The 14,486-nt window shown below is 46.3% G+C and overlaps 1 protein-coding gene across 1 annotated transcript in view; it reads left to right on the top strand.

Annotated features, from left to right (window-relative positions):
- IPO7 (importin 7) overlaps positions 1-14,486 on the top strand; it is a 2,167,557-nt gene that overhangs the window by 1,810,777 nt on the left and 342,294 nt on the right. The window lies entirely within an intron of this gene.

Here is a 14,486-nt window from a genome sequence, read left to right as displayed (position 1 = left end):
GGGCTGGTGCATACAGGCGTCACATTTGCACCAAGAGGGGACAATCTTTGGAAACCTGGCCGGACAACCTGATCAGAAGAAGGGTAAACACACTAGTAGAACACTGCAACATGGAAGAGAAGGCCATCTATGGTTATGGTAAGATTTTACAAAGCTTTCCTTTCCTAATTTTTCACAAGGGTAGGTTACCCTGTGCACTAAGCCTGCCTTTCTACCTGAAGTAGCCTCTGAGTCAAACCTCAATCAAGTCATTAACCTACCAGTTTTCTTTCCGAAATTGGAGAATATACACTTCATTTCCTAGATGTACACAGACTTTGTTTTTACCTATATATAACCAAGGAGTTTCCTTTTGTAATAAGATGGAAGATCTAGTTTTGAAGAATACTCTAGCAAAATGGATAATAGATTGTGTTTCTCAAGTGTATTCCTTGAGAGGCGTAACGTTTCCAAAACAACTGAGGGCACATTCATCCACATCAATGGCTACATCAGCTGCTTTTTAGGCTAGAGCTTCCATTGATGCCATCTGTGCAGCTGCCAGTTAGTCTAATGCTCATACCTTTTTCACATTACAAATCAGACATTTCCAGAAACCAAGGATCATTCAGTTCTGCATTGCCTTAGAATATCCTTCCATGAGGGCCACCCAAGGTAATTGTAGCTTGAGGCTCTGTCTCATTCATTGAGGAATGAACGAAAATGACATCATCTGATGTAAGTTATGTACTCGCCATAATGTTCCATCTGTTGCCCATTTTCATTCTTCCTCAACTCCCCTCCCACATACCCCATCGATGTCTTTGGGAGTGACCTAATATGATTCTCATTAGGAATCACTGATGTCTTTATATTCACATGTTGCAGTATTCTTACTGTGGGATCCTCCACTTCAGGTGACCTGAATGTCTGCTCCTGTACAAAAGCTTTCAGCCTTGTTGCTGTTTGTGTGTGGAACATCACATGTAGGGCCATGAACTAGGGACCATTAAATCTGACGTCTGCACGCACAGACCTCAGAACCTTTCTGCCGCAGTTGAACATCAGATCAATCGCATCGCTCTTTATCAAGCCGTCCAAAGCAAAGTACCCTGTTAGGGACTTCTTGTATTACTTGCTTGAGCTTGGTTTGCTGGCTTTTACAGTAGCCGATGTCCACTAAGAAGGGTAAATGCTGATGCGGGCATCAAATTCTGCATAAGGACACCCATGACCATTGCGTCCTTTGTCTAGGCTGGGAAAACAACCATACCTTCTCTGCCATCTGCCAGTCCTTCATCCCTAAAACTCTTAGAAGCCATTTGGGTGCCCTTAACCTGTACTTAGAAAATAAAAGGCTTAAGCTAGCTAACCCTTGGGATGGATCCAGAATTGGCCGACCTGATAGAACCTCCTAAGAAAAAGGCCAAAGTTTCGCAGTCTACCACCACTGCCTCTCCGTTGTCGGATGCCCTGCCAATCGCCAATAAAGGGTTTGAGGGACATCCGCTAGAGCAGTTTGCTTCTGTGCCCCCCCCACGTAGCCATATCAGAAGCGCCGGCTGGCATGTCCATTGTGATGTCTCAGATGTCTGTTATTCCCGATGTCGAGGGGGAACCAGATTCAACTGGAAACACTTCTGGATCTCGGGAATCAGTCTCCTTCCTTTGCTAAAGCCCCAGAATCAAGGCCTACTGTGTCTCCCAAAGCTACTCCTTTTAAAAGAAGACAAAAAGCTAAACCTTTATCTAACACCCCTGAAGGACAACTGGACTGGTAGTCCTTTACTCAGTCCCTGATGCAGTCCTTTATGGCCCTTAAGTCTGCACCCTCCTCAGTCCCCTCTATTCCACTGCTCAGCCAAAGGCCTACTTCTGCCACCTCACTCCTTTCCTCTATTCCCCAGGAAGAAGAGGCCCTCTCCTCTTGCTCAGAGGAGTCTTATCACTTATTCATCACAAATACCCTCCCCCTGTAATAATATTCTCCAGATGAGGATTCTGTTGGAGATTCCCCTCCAGAGGACATAACCATGACTAAGATGAAAGAATCCTTCAGATGGGATACTTCCCAAATGACAAACACAAAATATATTTTTGTTACAGGTTGAATCACCCTCCCCATCAGTGATCCCTGCATACCTTGACACATTTGCTTCCTGCTCTAAGAATGCTGGCTCTCAGCCACCTGCCCCAGAGAGACCAGACCATTTCCATAAAGTGTCTGACTACACAAATTCCTAGTAAACCCCCCTTGGTGACCCAGCTGTTATAGCCGTGGCCCTAGATACAGTCTAGATTGCTCCCTTCATCTTTTACCTTCAGATAAAGACAGTAAAGTTATGGATAGACTGGGCAAGAAGACTTGCACCTCCTCCACCCTGGCCTTCAGAGCAATTAACTACCAAACACGTATGTTAAAATATGCCTTGGACTTGGTATCCCAAGCCTCTGCACTTCTGAACTTCCCTGCCTGACTCCCGTAACAAAACTGAAGTAGTATCTAAGCTATCCCTGGCATCGCAGGTGAGCAGGCACTCATTCTGATGATGCAGCAGAGGCCTCTGCTAGATCAACTGCATCAGTTCTGCGTAGATCCTCCTGGCTTAGGCTCCAACCGCTGCCAGAAGATTTTAAATCCAAAATCCTAGATGCTCCTCTTGATCACCTTCTGTTTGGTAAGCAGTCTGCAAAGCTATTTAAAAATCTACAGGAGAAGAGCAAATAGCTTCAGGATATTTAACACCTGCTGGTCTCTCCCATACCCAAGTATTACAAAGGTTCATAGGTAGGTACTAGGCTATCTGCCCAAGGGCCTATGTAAGCCTATCCAACAAGGTTCCCTGGCTTATGCCACCCAAGAAAGTTAATTTCCTGTGCCCATGTCGAACAGAGCCACAGAAGTCATCCCCGGGGTGTGTTTCTTATTTCCCATCCACTCCAAGATTTTTCTTGAGTGCTAATGAGCTTTGCTTGACATAGATGGGTAGCTTGTTCCAGAGTATAGGAAGCCTCTGGGACAGGAATCTATCCCTCCATAATGTCCTGTTTATTGTGGTGACAAGGTTTAGGTTCCTAGAGCGTGTAGCTCGGAGGGTTTGGGATTTCTTAAGGTGTAGCATGTCCAACAGCTCTGGGTTTAGCATAGCTTTATATGTTAGGCAGAGATCTCCCCTGAGTAGGCGATATGCTAGAGTAAAGCTGGAGTTTTTTGAGGTGGTAGTGTAGGGCATCTGTATGAGGCCAGTAATACTCTTTGCGAGGTACTTCTGTGGCCTTTCCAGCTGCTGCAGATGTCTTGAGGTACATTCCATAAGGGGCGTTGTACTCTCTAATGGGTCTGAGTGCCGAGTAGAGGGAAAAATGACCTTTTTTTGTTTTTTTTCTGGATGAGAACCCTTTTGTGATGAGGTGTGCCACATAGAAGGATTTCCTGACTACTGTGGTGATGTGATAATCAAAGGAGAGACTACTGTCCACCTGGGTCCCAAGATCTCTTCACACATTCAGCATTTAGTAGACTGCAGTTTGTGGTAGTTCGAGTACAGAGGTTTTACCAAAGGGGATGACAGTGTACTTTTTGGCATTGAGCTTGAGGCCATGCCCCTGACACCAGGCGTCTGTCTCAGAGAAGCAGTTCTGTAGGATGTCCACATCATTTGGGGACTCGACTATGGCTCCTAGTTTGCAGTCATCTGCTAATAGCCTGTACTTCAGAGAAGTAGATACCAAACAGGACAGGTCCCAAGACTGAACCCTGTGGTACTCCACTTGTCACTGGTTTGAAGTCAGATTTGGAGTTTGCAACTTTTACAGTGCAGGTTCTGTCAGTGAGCCAGTTGGCAACCCATCTTGTGAAGTAGGAATTTATACCTAGTTTAGTGAGTTTAGCTATAATTCCAGAATGGTGGGTGGTGTCGAGCCTTGGCGAGGCCAAGGTAAGCTGTGTGAACCATCTTACCCTCGTCTCCGGCTTTGGTGACTGCCTCAGAGAAGTCGATCAGGTTCAGGAGGCATGATTTGCCTTTCACAAACCGAGCTGGGTGGGGTACAGAGTTTGGAGGTTGCCAGTGTCTGAGTTCCATGATACATTCCATGGCTTTGCAGACCAGGCTCGTCGGGCTAATAGGGCGATAGTTCCCAGGATCAGTGGTGGCTCCCCCTTTGTGCAGTGGGATAACTGTTGCTATGCGTCATTCAGTGGAAGCCAAGCCCGACGTGAGACTGATTGATTGAACATGGTGCTTAGGTGGGGAACCAGTTTGTTCTGAACTTGGTGTAAAACGCAGCCTGGGATGTTGTCCGGTCCTAGGGATGCTGTGTTTTTGGTTTTAGTGTGTGCAGCTTTTACCTGCCTAGGTGTGATTACAGGGACTCTGCATTCTTCCTGTGTAGATATGGGCCCTTTAAGGGAGTGAGAGGGAGTAAAGTTAGCACTGAGCCCATCTGTCAGGATGTTGGCAGTATCAGTTGGTTCTGTAATTTTTGTACCGTTGTGCTGTAACTCAGAGCAGATCTGGGTGTTGCCATTGAGATTCTTGACATAGCTATCGAATGCTTTGTGGTTGCCCTTAGATTTGGTGGTGGTTTTGTTTTCTTAGCTAGCTTTGAAAGATCTTATAAGGGATCTCAGCTTCTTACTGAGGCTGACCAGGCAGCTCCTCAACTGATGGGATTTTACTCTCTCTCGCAACAGTTTCTTCCTTCTGTTGTAGTTTGTTTATGGCAGGGGACAACCAGATCGGTTTCCTTTTTTTGGAGGATAGCGTCTTAGTTCTGTTCGGGATAGCACGATCCATGCACTTGTGTAAGTGCTTAGAGTGCATTTGTGTAGGATTCAGCAGTCGTAACTGTATTGTCCATCTGCATGGGTGTTATGAAGTTCGCCACTTCTGTCTTAAGCATGAAGTTGGCTTTGGAAACATTTTTTACCATGGTTTCCTTAATGGTGGTGGGGGCGGGATGCGAATATCTAGGGTGACTTGCTTATGGTCGGATCTGACCAGTGGGGAGTTGATTTCAGGTGTGAAACACTAGTCACTCATGTTGGTAATGACTAGGTCTAGGATATTGTTGTCCCTGGTTGGGGTGTGGATAAGTTGTTCCTGGGCATTGGAATTTATGAATTCCAGAAAGCGTTGAGCGAAGGTGTTGGTACATGAGTAGTTTTCCCAGTTAATGGTGGGGTAGTTGAAATCGTCCATTAGGGTGTTTGGTTGAACCCTAACATTTTCCAGTATATCAAGAAAAGGAGTGGGAATCTTGGGGCATGGTGGGGGATCTGTAGCAAGCTATAATTTGGATTGCAGTTTTGCCCAGAGTTGCACTTGGATAACCTCGGATGCATTATTCTGCGCAGCTAGCCTGGAGGTGTGGATATCCTTAATGAATATGGACACACCTCCGCCTTTGCTGTTCTGGTCCAGGTTACATGGCCGAAAAGTGTGGTGTGAGTTGTAGCCTGGTAATGCAGGGGTGCTCTCTCGAGCCTTGAACCAGGTCTCAGTCACTGCACAGATATCTATGTTCTCCATTTTAAGGAGTGCCTCGAGTGAGTGCATTTTGAGATGTATACTTCTAGCATTGAGTATTATTACCCTCAGTTTTTGCTTGCCTGTTCCTGTTACGGTGGTGAATTTGTCATTTGAACCTTGCCTAAAAAGGACTATAGGGGCGGCAAGTGCCGTAGCCAGTATCTGGAATCCCAGGGGCGACTGGTGCAGACCATCTCTGGCAAAGCGTCATGGTCTGTCAACCATGTTGTCCCAGGCAGACAGATACTGGATCCCCTTAGAATGACACCAGAAGATTAGCCAATTGTTTAAGTCAATCATGTTGTCCTTGTACTGCGGTAACATTCTGGGCGATGGCAGGATGCTACTCAGGGCTAGGGTCATACCTGCCTCTGGGCTACAAGATTGGAGAACTCTTCCATGTCTCTCTTCATGTAGTCCAGGGAGGTAAGTCTCAGGTCGTTCACACCAACATGGACAATGACAGTCATATTTGTACTTGTGGAGTGACCTGAGTGGGTTCTGTGGCGGATCCTGGCACCCGACAGGCAGCTGACAGTAACCTTCTTTAGCCTGGTGAGTGGGACATCAGTGTGCCTGACTATAGAGTCAGCTATGCCTAGTGTGTTGGATATGTTGCTTTGCCTTATGAGCTGTGGTTTATTGGCACACTGAGTCTGTGGGCTGTGTCATTTGGGTTGTGTTGGGGTTGTGGAGGTGCTTGCGTTTCTGTTTTAGAGGTCTCTGTGGCTTGAGCAGATTGAGAGCCTCTGCGAATGTTTGTGTTTCTGTGTGGATTTTGGTAGTGTAGGTTTAGTGGGACCTATGTGATTGTGGTGTCGTGCAAGTGTTTACCTTCTCCTCTTGACTGTCAAGTTCAGTCTTGGTTGGAGAAATCTTTGCCTCCAGTTTGGCTAGATAAGTGCATCTCTCACAGGTTGTGGTGTTGGTTGGTAGGAGGAGAGGCTTGTCTGTGTACATGAGGCAATTGCTACATTGCCTCAAGATACCCAGATTCATCAGATAGGAGAGAACACTGGGAGCTGACCATTGAACATGCCTGAATAAAAAACTACTTTCTTTTAGACAAGTGAGGAAAGTGAGTATAAGAGCTGTTTTTCTCCAAGCAAGTGAGGAAAATAAGTAGAAAATCTGTTTTTTGTAGGTAAAGAGGAAGGTTGAGTGCTGTAGTAATTTGTAGCTTATTTAGTGCTAACAAGTTCTGAACAAGTGCTGAGCACGAATAAGCAAATTCAAATGCTAAAACTAAGAATCTGTACCTGGATCTTGTGGTAGATAGGCTTACCCTAATGTTTACCACCCCCTCTAAGCTGGAAGGCTTCCCCTCCAACACAGAAATTATCCTGCTAAGACATCCTATGTCAGAAGGGCCCCTTCTGCAGCCACTCCTTCCTCTAGCAGCCATAGGAAAGGGACTAGGAGGCAACCTTCTTCAAGGACGACCTTTTCTCAGCCAGCCCAAAGATGGTCCTTTCAGGAGCGAAATAATGGCAACAATGCATGGCTGCTTTGCCCACCTCCCCATCTTACTGCCTGCCCCTTTGGAAAGAAATCACAACAGAACGCTGGGTGCTGGCATTAGTGGAAAAAAGATATTTCCTATCCTGGCAAGAAAGACCCACCCCAGAGGGCATTCCTTTCCCACCCAAAAATTAGCTTTGCCTAATTTCCCACATTTTCCAGGATCTGCAGGCAAAAGGCAGCATAGAAACCATCCCATTAGGACAAGGGAAAGGTTTTTACTCCAGACTTTTCCTAGTTCCAAATAAGGATGGACCATGGAGACCAGTCCTGGACTTAACCATTCTAAATATTTTTCTAAAAGTCCCTTATTTCAGAATGCTGTCCCTACAGACCCTGCTTCCACTATTGCCACCACAAGCTTTCATGGCCACTTTGGACCTGAAGGAGGCTTACCTCCACATCCCCATACACCCAAGCCACAAGAAATACTTGCGATTTGCTAGGCCTTGCTCTCATTTTCAATTTACTGCCTTGCCCTTTGGTTTGTCCACTGCACCAAGGGTTTTCACCAGATGCCTAGCTCCTGCTGTACATAGCCTTCTGCAGGACCATGGGCATACAGATCTATTCCCTACCAAGACTATTTTAATTTTTGCAGAAAGAGACCCTCAAATCATCTACAGATGTTCTTCGTGTTTCACTGTTGCAGTCATCACATTTGGGTTATCTGCCTGCAGGTTGCCCTCAGCCGGCCTGAATACCAGAATCTTGGGATTTCTGCGTCGGATGCTGTCACTACTTCCATGACGTCCAATCATCAGGGGTATAAAACACGCAGCCGACACCATTACATCAGTCTTTTTTGCCTTGCGGTAGCAGCAGTAGTTCGCAAGTGCCAGTCGGCCGACTCCTGAAATTTTCGTTTTCGAGTTTCAGGCCTGTAGTCTTCTAAAAGACAAGTACCCCGTTGGGGATCCTTTTATCTTGCTGTAACCGATGTCAGAAAAAAATTGTCTTGCCTGTGGAAAGCAAATACCTCAAAGATTTTCATTCTTACTGCGTCACCTGTTTAGGCCCAGACCACGACGTCCCTTGCTGTCTGTTTTGTGCCTTGTTCAATGCCCAAACTATCCGTCTGGCAATTTTTGTAGCTAAATACTTTTGCTGTTGATCTCTGTACACCGAAATGGTGTCGGTAAGCCATCCGACTGCCGATCTTCTGAAAAAAGACCGCATAGGTACAGAACTGCCGACGCTGCTATTAAGCTAGTCGCCAGTCCACCAGTACTCAGTGAGGTGCTTTCGCAGCCCCTGATACCTGCTTCTACAGATTCACAGGCCTCTACTGAGACCTGTTTGGAGTCCGGTATGCCACAAGATGCTTCTTAGACTATGGAACCTGATGGATCCGGAGACGCTGTGCAGGCACCGGCTTCTGAGGGTGTATTCAGGCCTACCGATTTTCATATTAAAAAGATGACTTCATTTCAACCCAAAAATACTGAATTTCTCAGGCCTAAAGTTCGCACTACGCCTAGGAAACAGACGACCAAAGCGCATTCTTAGGCCCGCAGGCCTCAAAAACAAATGATTAGAATGGCTGAAGACCTGATTAACCTTAATTAGGGGAAGCCAGCCTTCCCCCTCAGAGACCTAAGGAATCCGATATCTCTGTTCCTTCTGACTACCAGGACATACCCTTATCTACCTATGAGGATTCTGATGCAGAGGATTCCATTTCCTCTGCTTCCCTTCCAGAAGATTTTTCTTTTGGTGAAACCCTGCATACCCTTAGGGAGCATTTCCGCTGGGAAAGCCAAGACTACTCAGTCCAAAAAGAGACTCGGGGAATTTTTAAACCTGCCTCAGCACAGGCCTCTAGCTATCCCTCCTGTTCTGGAAATTGTAGATGTTTTCTTGGAATCCACCCTTACCTCGGATACTTTGCCTCCAGCTCCCAGGATACCTGACAGGTACTATAGAGTACCTGACTCTCTCAAATTCCTTTTCAAGAATCATACTGTGGATCCAGAGACCATTTCCCAAGGACCAAAAGGCATTAAGGCTACTACTGCCAAGAATCCTACCCCTTCTGACAAGGATTCTAGGGCTTTAGACAGATGGGTTAAGAAGGTATACACCTCTGCTACTCTGCCCATTAAGGCTTTAAATTGCCAGTTTCATATGTTAAAGTATCAGAAGCATATTATGGGGCTAGTTAAACAGAAAATGATGTTGATTCCTGACTGTGCAGAACACAAAGATTTACAAGAGTTAATGCATTCTGCTGACCAAGTTGGTAAACATACTTTGCAGTGTGGTTTTGATGCTTTAGAAGCATCTTGTAGGGCTGCTGTCACTGGGTCTGTTCTTAGAAGGCATGCTTGGCTTAAGGAACAAAACTTGCCAGATAATGTCAAAGCAAAATTACTGGATGCGCCCTTAAACCAAGAGTGCCTATTTGGCGGTAAAGCAGAAGTTCTCAAAAGGATGGAGGAGAAATCTAAATCTATGCAAACTGTTAAAGATTTCTTACAAGTACAGCCATCTAGATTCAGTAGGCATTGGCCTTCAAAGAACTGGTCCTTTCTAGGCCTTCTCTGTCCAAACCCAGGAGCAGCAGACCCCCAAGACTTCAGTCTCTGGTTATGCACAGATCTAAGCAGTGGGGTGCTCCCACGTCCAAAACAGGAAGTAGTAATCCACCCCCATATGGTAAACTTGCGCAATAACTTATCCTTATCTCCCCCAAGCCTTGCTCAAGTACTTGCACCTTTAGGAGGAAAGCTCACCCTGCATGCAAAAAACTGGGAATACATTACCCAAGACAAATGGGTTTTAAACATTATTTCCCTAGGATACAGATTCCACTTCCATTCACTCCCAACCCTAAGTGGATGGCCAGACCTCCCCCCAAACCAGTGGGCGGAGGCCCAAAAGCAAGTACTTTCTCTCCTCAGCATCAAGGCTATTAAACCTGTTCCATCGGAACAAAGGAGACAAGGCTTTTATTTGACTGTTCCTGGTTCCCAGAAAAGAAAACTCCTGGTGTCCTATCCTGGATTTAACTATTCTCAACACCTGGTGGTTCCAAATTTCAAAATGCTAACTCTCCAACAGCTGCTTCCTATGCTAGCGAAGGATGCCTGGCTGGCAACCCTACACTTGAAGCTTACCTGCACATCCCCATAGAGGAATCTTGCAGGAAATACCTTTGCTTCAGGGCTGGCTCTATGCACTATCAGTTCTCTGCACTTCCCTTTGGCTTATCTACTGCGCCCAGAGTATTCACAAAGTGCCTAGATCCAGCCATTGCTTTTTGCAGGCAGAAAAGTATTCAGATTTACCCATACTTGGGCGATTGCCTGATTCAGGCGGAAAGCCAGGACTTGCTACTACAGCACCTGGCATTTGTAAAGAGACTTTTTCACTGGGGTACACCATCAACGAAAAGAAAGCACATCATAACACTGCCAACAGATTGTATTCCTGGGCGCAAGCTTGAGCACAACTTCCCAGATGGCATTCCTCACTCCAGAGAAGCAAATTTATTTGACAACTTACTTCAACCTAACCTACTGACCACAACCCAGCTATCTGTAAGGAAAATACTGCAAGCGCTTGGGTTCATGGCCTCTTGCTTTCTATTAACTCCGTATGCAAGACTGCATATGAGGAAACTATGGTATCTATAAAGTCTATGGTGTCAACATTCTCAGGACCTGGAAACAATAATTCCTATCATTCCGTGTCTAATGCAGAGTTCCTTTGATGGGCAGAGGCCTGCACCCACAACAACTTTTACTCTACCCCCTGCTGCCCAAACCCTAACAGATGCATCAGACTGCATGGGGTGCTCACTTTGCAGGGCAGTGCATTCAGGGCAAATGGAGCTGAAGGCAGATGCACCTGCATATCAATCTAAGAAATGTTAGCTGTACAGAATGCTCTGACAGCCTTCAAAGGCCTTATTCTTCCAGGACAACTATTGGTAAAGACAAGACAGCACCACAGTTAAGTGGTACATAAACAAGTAGGTGGAAACTCATTCCTACCAACTCTGCAGACTAGCCATGGCTCTGTGGAACACAGCCTTGCGCAACCAAGTGCACCTTACAAGTTCAATTCCTGCCAGACTAAATTCACTGGCAGACTTGAGCAGAAATCTCATGGACCCACACGAATGGAAACTGGAATCCAAAATATTCAAGCTTTTGGGGATCAGATGGGGGACACCAGAGGTGGACCTGTTTGCTTCCCCTCAGAACTATCAATTGAACAAATACTGCACCAGAACTCCCCACAGCCAAGCTTGGAAGGTGGATGCCCCGTCCTTTTCCTGGGAAAGCTTCTCAGTCTATGCCTTTCCCCCTCTGCCTCTCCTCTCAATGGTTCTACTAAAGAGCAAACAGGACAAGCCAAGGACAGTCCTGATTGCACCAGACTGGCCACGCCAACACTGGTATTCTCTTTTGCGCAGTCTGAAAGTGCTACAGCCATGGCCACTGCCTCAGACCCCTTCCCTGCTGTCCCAGCAGGGGGGCCAAATTCTGCAACCTCAGCTTCAGAGGCTGAACCTTGCAGCCTGGATAATCCTGTGAACTTAACTCTAGCAACCCTCAGTAAGCAGGTGCGGGATGTTATTCTTGAGGCAAGGAGGCCTAGTAGTAGAAAATCCTATTTAGAGAAGTAGAAAATATACTGTTCCTGGATCTAGTCTCAAGGGATGGGTACAACTGTGCCCAGCTTACCTCATATACTAGATTACTTAACATAAATGCTCCACAAGGGTCTATCCTCTTCAATTAAGATTCATGCCTCTGCCATCTCAGCTCATTATTAATACTGAGCCCACCCGTCTTCTCTCATCCTCTGCTAAAACACTTCCTTAGAGGGGCCAAAAATTTAAGGCCCCCAGGAGAGCTCCCACTTCAGCCTGGGACCTTAACTTTGTATTGGATAAACTTACAATTGCACACTTTGAACTGGCTGCTACAGCAGAGTTGAAATTCCTCTCATGGAAATCAGCTTTACTACTAGCCAGCACTTCAGCAAGAAGAGTGTCTGAACTGCAGGCCCTTATGGCAGTGGAACCCTTCATTATCCATGTGGACAGGGTTTCCCCTCAGGACTAACCCATCTTTTATGCCCAAGGTGGTGTCTAGTGTGGCTTTAAACCAGTCCATTCATTTGCCTACTTTTTTCCATAATCCCCAAAATAAAGGGGAACTGATACTGCATTCTCTAGACGTGCACAGACAGCTTAGATTCTATTTGGACAGGACTAAGCCTCTCAGAAAATCTGACCAACTGCTAGTCATCTTTTGCTGTAGGGGCGGAGGGGAAGGCCATTTCAAAGCAAACCATATCTAAATGGATAGCACACTGCATCAGTTCTGCTACAAGCACCATGGAAAACCTACCCCACAGGGGATAAGAACACATTCCACTAGGACTGCATCTACCTCTACTGCATTTCTCAGAGGAGTCCCTACCAGGGACATCCTGGAAGCTGCAACCTGGAGCTCTGTACACATTCACCAAGCATTACCACTTGCCTATCTTTTCTAAATCCAGAGCTGGATTTGCTACAGCGGTCTTACAGGGCCCGATTGCCAGGCCTTAATGCTTCTTAATCTACCTCCACCCTTCTTTAGCTTTGGGAATTAATCCAAATGTGATGACTGCAACAGTGAAACCCAAAGAACATAGTACAGTTGTGTACACTTAACATAAATATAGATGTTGGTGTATTCACTGTTGCAGTCCTGGTTACCCTCCCTCCAGCCCCCCTGACTGTCTTTGCTTTCACTTATCCTTTTTGGTTTGGCATATCTTATAGGTTCATAGGTAGACACTACGCTATCTGCCCAAAGGCATATTTATAAGCCTAGCCAGAAGGTGTTTGCTTTCGCCGCCCCCTTAGATTAGTTCCTTATGCCTCTGTCCAGCAGAGCCATTGAAGTGATCCCTGGGGTAAACTTTGTTTCCTATCCACTCGTCAAGGTTTCTCTTGAAGAGGGTTAGCGAGGAGCTCTGTCTAATGTAGATTGGAATCTTGTTCCAAAGCATAGGAAGTCTCTGGGACAAGAATCTATCCCTCCAGCACATCCTATTTATTGTTGTGGTGAGGTTTAGATCCCTGGGGCGTGTGACTCGAGGAGATGTGGTTTTCTTTAGGTGTAGAATGTCCATCAATTCTGGGTTGGACATGGCCTTTCAGGCAGAGATCACCTCTGAGTAGCCGGTATGCAACCGAGTACAGCTGGAGTTTCTTCAGTCGAGCTGCATAGGGCATCTGCTTGAGGCCACTGATCCTGTTGGTGAGGTATTTCTGTGGTCTTTCTAGTTGTTGCAGGTGTGTCTTGTAAGGTACATCTCAAATAGGGCATTGTACTCTGAGGAGTCTGATGTGTAGAGGGGCCCAATGACCTCTTTCGATCTGGATGCAAACCCTTTTGTGATTAGGTGGGTCAGATAGGATTTTCTAACCACTTTGGCAATATGATTATTTAAAGGAGAGGATACTATCTACTTGGGTCCCCAGATCCCTTATTACGTCTTCTCTGTTTAGGGGGCTACCACCTATGTGGTAGTTTGTGGGTACTTTTGTTCCAAAGGGGATGACTATGTACTTTTTGGCATTTAGCTTGAGGCCATGGTTTTGACACCAGGTATCTCTCAGTGAGACCCTTGTGGAGGATGTCTGTGTCAGCCAGAGAGTCAATTGTAGCCCCTAGTTTGCAGTCTGTGAACTTGGTCAGCCATAGTCCTGTGCTTGCCTGTACCTCTGAACTATATGCCGAACAGGAGGGGTCCTAGGACTGAGCCCTGGGGAACGCCACTTGTAACCGCTTTAGAGTCAGACCTAGCTCCCGCAACTCTTACCATGTGGATTCTGTCCGTGAGCCAGTTGGCAACCCATCTCGTGACGTAGGGGTTTATGTTCAGGCTGGTGAGCTTGGCTGTAATAGCTGAGTGGGGAATGGTGTCAAAAGGCCTTTGCTAGGTCTAGGTAGGCTGTGTGGACCACCTTTCCCTCGTCTATAGTCTTGGTAACTGTCTCAAAGAAGTCCACCAGGTTTAGGAGGCATAATCTGCCCATAAAGCCGAATTGGGTAGGGTTCAGTGTTTGGAGGTTCCCAATGTCTCTGTTAAATGAGTTACATGATACACTCCATAGTTTTGCAGACCAAGCTAGTCAGGCTTATAGGGCGATAGTTCCCGGGGTCCGATGTTCTTCGTGTTTCACTGTTGCAGTCATTACACGTGGGTAATCTGCTGGCAGGTTGCCCTCAGCCTGAATTCCAGAGTCTTGGGTCCTGCGTCGGTTGCTGTCCTCTCTTCCATGACATCAGGTCATCAGGGGTATAAAACATGCAGCCGACGCCATTTTCTTTAGTCTTTCTTGCCATGTGGTGCCCGAAGCAGAAGCATTTCACAAGTGCTGGTCGGCCGACTACTGAAATATTCGAGTCTGAGTTTCAGAACCGAAGTCTTCACTAAAGC

Source organism: Protopterus annectens, chromosome 17.part0 (genome assembly GCF_019279795.1).
Source record: "Protopterus annectens isolate FY-2018-M chromosome 17.part0, PAN1.0, whole genome shotgun sequence".
In the NCBI taxonomy this organism is placed as follows: domain Eukaryota; kingdom Metazoa; phylum Chordata; order Ceratodontiformes; family Protopteridae; genus Protopterus; species Protopterus annectens.
This window is presented reverse-complemented; position numbering and strand designations above follow the sequence as displayed.